Source organism: Trachurus trachurus, assembly GCF_905171665.1.
Source record: "Trachurus trachurus genome assembly, chromosome: 3".
NCBI classification, from domain to species: domain Eukaryota; kingdom Metazoa; phylum Chordata; class Actinopteri; order Carangiformes; family Carangidae; genus Trachurus; species Trachurus trachurus.
Window position 1 is genome coordinate 10,621,443 of NC_139893.1, and position 6,027 is coordinate 10,627,469.

Genomic DNA, 6,027 nt, shown 5'->3' on the forward strand with positions numbered 1-6,027 from the left:
AGAAGTCTCGTCACAAAATAATACACACATTAAAGTGTACATTATAAACCAACATACATTTTTTCATATTTTCAGTCCATCAACAAGTTGGGAAAAGGCCGTTTATCTAGAACTAACCCACTCACTCAGTATTCCTCCGCACAGTTCGCGACGCCTGTGCGGAGGTGAGTCGTGAGTGAGTTGGTTAGTTCCAGATGAAAAGGAGGCAAAGGTTAGCCAAATATACTTGGTTTCTAAACTGTCTTTGATTTAAGTTAGGGGGGCGAATCCAAGTAATTTGACACATTTGAGCAATATATTATATAGCCTATATATTTTTTAAGTAACGCAATAGTTACTTTTCCTGGTAATTAGTTACTTTTAAAATATAGTCATTCAGTTTACAAACTCAGTTACTTTTTGGAGAAAGTAACTACAGTATTAATTTTTAAAAGTAGGCTAATGTGCCCAACACTGGTCAGTGGTAATATCACACTGCAAAAACACAGCTGTAGGCCTAAATGTAGTGGAGGTGAAAAGTAAAATGTGTTTCCCCCTGAAATGTGGTGAAAAAAAAAAAAGTAGCTACATAAGGACTTTGACTTGGTGCATAAGTTGACGTTCAGTAGGCCTATTTATCTAGCCATAGCGATAGATAGTTTGCTCATTTTTGTTGCTGCTGCACAGTCATAGTAATAATACCAACAACAACCAAACTAGTTACACTACCAGTCAAATGTTTGGACACATGTTGGAGCTCTTACTTGAAAGTACATACTAAAGACATCAAAACTATGAATGAACACAAGGAGTTATGTAGTAAACAAAAAAGTACTAAACAAAGCAGAATATGTTTTATATATTTTTTGCTTTGATGACAGCTTTTTGCACGCTTTTGATTCTGTCATCAGCTTCATGAGGTCGTCACCCGGAACGGTTTTCCACCAGAGGTGCTGAGCACTGGTGGCTGTTTTGCCTTCACTCTGCGGTCCAACTCATCCCAAACCATCTCAGTTTGGTTTAGGTCAGGTAACGCTTTTGTGTCGTATGTGTTCATAGTTTTGATGTCTTAAGTATGAATCTACAATGTAGAAAGTAATAAAAAAATAAATAAAGGAAGACCATTGAATGAGAAGATGTGTCCAAACTTTTGACTGGTAATTTGTGCATGTACATGAAAAAGGAACATTTACACAGTAACATTTTTAGTGGGGTTTCAGTAAGCCTAGTGTGATTTGTTGTGCCAATGCTTTTAAATGAAACTAAACAAAGACATCAAATTTAGACAGTATTGCAAAATCCAGCAAGTAGTTATATTTCTTAATGGGCAGTGAATTATTGCCCTTATCGCACACTGCCTGCCAGGGGACATCTATTCAGCACATTTGCTCTATTCAAAGTTCAAACTGTGGAAGAAATGTTTGGCAGACTGAGCATTTGATATGTTAAACCAGTGAATTTAAATTGAAATCCATTAACTGCATCATTGTCACGGACCTCTGCAGGGCAGCATTTTGGCAGAAGTGGGTTGAGGTGGGAGAGGGGGGCTGGGGCCGGGTGTCAGCTGGTTTTGATGTGAAGCAGAGGAAAACAAACATAAGAGCATCTTGGAGTCGTGTGCTTACATCACAGCGAATCAGAGGAAGACGAGAAAACCAAAAAATGAAAATGAAGCTCTCCATTTAGCAGTTAACCATATTGTTTGTTTTTTTTTCTTTTCAGAAGAGCTGCCTGGATTGAGAAGTAAGAATTTATTTTCATGATTTGTTTCTCTTTTATTGTGACCTAAGAACAAAATAACTATTTTGTAATCTCTCTGTTGAATGACGTGAAACTCATGCATGATTTTTAGAAGCTGGGACTTAGTTTTGACTTGGTTGTGCTCTTATGTTTTCAACATAGTGTTGCCATCATTTTTCTTTATGACTCAATTAATGTCACATGTCACAAGAAGACAGATAATAAATAGAATTGAAAGATGTTATAATAAGATCATCATAGATTTCCATTCATTTTTCAAATGTCACCCATATCTGTGTTTTTTACTGTGGAGATTGAGGTGAAGATTTTATTTGATGTTTATTAAAATACCAGGTCATGTAGGAACGTGACTCTCCAGAGAAGCAGGGGAAACGGGCACAATGTCGGACGGCAACGATGGTATGTGTTGCAGCAAAACAAAAACCTATCAAAAACACAGTATATTATATTGTTTTGAGCTTTTCTCCCTGTGTGTGAGCACTTACTACTTTTTGTCGGCCTCCACATGCAAAGTGTGGGAGTCACCCGGCTGTGGGACGAGGGACGTGCTTGAGGACAACAAAGACGCGAGTGGATTCTCTGAACATGAACTCCTCGACATCATGTATGATGCATGTAACAACTCCAGCTCAGGTACACAGGCTCATCAGACACGACTCATCAGAACAAACAGAAAGATAATCACATTATTGTTTCATGGTTTATTCCTTCTTCCTCTCTCTCTCTCTCTTGTCTTCAGGCGAGGTGTTGGCCTCCACCATCGTGCAGTACCTGCAGACCATGACGGCTCAGAGTCCGGAGCAGGACCGACTGGCTGCCCTGCGACAGATGCTCGACCCGGACTGTCAGGACCCGCATGTGAGCAGAGAAACCTTCCACGCCACCATGAGAGAGTGGATCGCCCAGTGCAGCCAGGACAAGTGAGAGATTATTCTGGATGACAAGTCGTCAGTTTCAGTAATTAAACTAAGTAGAACAAACAATAAAAGCAAAGAAAAAAAAAGAGTGAAACAAATATGATCAAGAGGAGAAATATGGTAAACATTTGACATGTTGACAAACAGTCTCAAAAAGCACTTTAATCTTCAAAAGTTCATCACTCTAAGAAGTTGAAGCTAATCAAATAGAGTGGTTGAGTGTTTACTGATATGGATTTGTGGCTGTTAAACATGAAATTTATTTCTTAGTGCTTCTCTTCAGGTATTTTAACTCAATTGCTTAGGTAAAATTTGTATTTTTCAATTTGATTTCACAACATTTACCTTGAAATTTTGGTTACCTGAGATTTTGCATGATTCTATGGCTGCTCACAGGATAGATTAAATGTGTGTGACAAGTCATTATATTAAAGAGACCCAGAGGAGTTTGCTTTTGGTTATAAAAGAGTCTCATATGTGGATGAATCTACGTTACCCACACTTGTTAGTGGGTCCATTTTCGATAAATATATTGTTTTGTCTTTATAGTTATTTTTGATATTATTATTTTGCGGTCGACTCGCCCAGCATTTCCTACTTTCGGTTTCCTGGATGCTGCCTGGCGGGTCATGGGAATAACACCACCAGATCGCCGTTTATGGTTGGAACTACGACGGTATCTGATCGTTTTCGAATCTCCGACTTTCATTCTTGATTAATGAAAACATTCTTGGCAAATGTTTTTGCTTTTGTCCATCTTGCGCCGGTCCAATTTCAACATGCGCGCAGAGGCTCATGGGAATGTAGTGTGGAAACACCAAGCTTTCCAAAACTCCTCGTAGTCCCTTTAAATAATGGATAACAATGTAAGGTAAATGAGTTAATTGATGGACAGATAAAGTATGTGTGTACAGGTTTATGTCTTTGTTTACCTCTGTCAATACTTCTGTCACCAATGCTTCTCAGGCACGAGCAAGAGAATCAGTGATTTTCCTTCAAAATAAAGGAAAAGAAGAAACTCCTTTTTTTTCTGTGTTTCAGCACTGATGTAGAGGGCAATCATGTCTCTTGGCCAGACTCCTCTAAGGTTCCTGTAAACGGTAGGACGTCGCTGTTTTCTCCAGAACTCTCAGAAATGTCAAAAAAAACTGATTAAAAGCAACTCATTAAACCCTATTTCCTCTCAGGGCTGGATTGCTCCTGCTCTCAAAGCAAAGCTGCCTCCTCAGAAAGCCACCAATGTTCCTGGTTTGTTTTTTCGCTCCTTTAATCACAGCGTGTGTTTACCTCCTATAATCAATGTGTTGTTGTATCTCACTGCTGTTTGTTTGGCTTCAGTGATGGAAAAGACCTGTTAGGCACCGTGGCTGAACTGAAGCACGCTCACTGCAAACTGAGTGACCAGAACAGCAGCCTGCTGAGGACGGTGGCTCAGTGCGAGGACGTGAACCTGCAGCTCACTCTGGAGATCACGGAGCTGCGAGCGAAGCTGGCCAGGTGAGGGATTAACTCCAGTTACAGTGTGTGAGATTGTACTGTAATTCTAAATCCTCATGAAACCACATCATTTAACTTAATTATTTCCCATATCACATCTTTATAAGAACATAATAGATGATTGAGGAACTTGATGAACAACAAAAATGTCTCTTTTATGTTCAGATTCAGAAATTTGGATTTAGCCCAAAATTTAAATCCAACCAGAGTAATTACAAGTGACAAATCTCTTTCACACCACCTCACACATATTTTCTTTTAGCTGCTTGTAGCCACTGATAACAGGAGTGTTATCAGATTAGAAAGTTAAAAGACATGTTCAAAATGAGCCAATTCAAATAAAGACAGGCTGTGAAAAACATATTTAGACAAGTAAGAACTGGGCCCATTTTCAACAGTTTTGTTCCAAGAGTTCAGAGGTAAAACCCACAAAACCTCACCACTTTTCTTTTATGAATACAGTGAGCAGCAAAGTCAGTGAGGAACAGTGTCTCTTCCTGGTCCTTTGTTGTCTGAGTTATGAAACCTTCGATAAAACAAAAAGATAAATGGGGCCCCCACCTCCTCTATACACGACCTCTCTTAGTCTCTGTGGTTATTTTTCATCCCTTTGTGGTTGTTTTGAGTTACTTTGTGGTCATTTTCTGTCCTCATTGGAGCTCTGTAACTTTTAAACAATGTTAGTACAAAATATACTGTATCATATTTCGTACAGGACCTTTGATGGGTCTGCTCACTCAGCATCCACAAAGGTGTCACTTCTTCCATAAATACAGTAATATCAGACTTGATCCATCTTTTCTGGATCTGTACGGCAAATTTGGCAAAAGGTTCACTCTTATAGAAAACCACCACAACACCTCAAATAATGTGGCTTTACCGATATTCAGGTAAAAATAGGATAAAATCAAGGAGATAAGAATAGTGTGCTCCTGAATAAATGAAGAAGCAATCATTGTATATATATTTTTATGTAATTTGTGCAGTGCACAGCGGTCCACAGTGAGAGCCAGGTCCCTGACAGAAGAACTGGAGGAGACCCGTCAGGCATTTAAAGAGGCTCAGGACAGAGCAAGTCGCTCCCAGACCAGCTGTACCAAACTGGTACTTCACACCCTGAGTCAAATCCAAATTCACTTCATGTTGTGCAACTTTTTTCAATCACATTAAAATCTTTTTGGGTTTCAGAGTAATGAAGTTGAATGCCTGAAAGTTCACATCAAGAGGCTTGAAGACAAGGTAACCAAAGGCCACATTTCTGCACTTTGATTTAAAAACCATGATGAGTCATGAAACTAAATTTTCCTTGTATCCACACAGAATGAAAAGCTTGCCTTTGAAAGGTCTTGTTCTGAAGAAAGTGTCAACAAACTGAGGAAGGTCAACGCTGAGTTGAGGGTAGGAACAAAACATAAAACTCTCCTGTGTTTGTCTCTGTGTTACGTGTTTGAACTGAGCCTTAAACATCTGAACGTTCACAGGCCGAACTTGAAGAAGCTCTGGTTATGCTGGCACTGAGAGACAGAGAAATCACAAAGGTTGGTCCATCACAGTCGGGAGGAAAAACTCACCTCACGTATTAATTTTGTATTTTAACTTGATTTTAAAATGTTCTTGTGTAGAAAGACATTCTTATGGATAAGATGAAGAACTCTCATGTGGAGAATCACAACATGATTGAGGTATGTGTGACAAAACATTGTGCAAATTTATTTCAAACTTGAAAGAAAAGTCACAAAACAAACCAATATCATACCAAGTATCATTACAAGTAAGATAACTGATAATATGAAATGTTTTGCATGTATTTATATTTTACTACCTGGTTTTGAATGTACATTGTCGCTGTTATTCAACTCATTCGCTATATTCT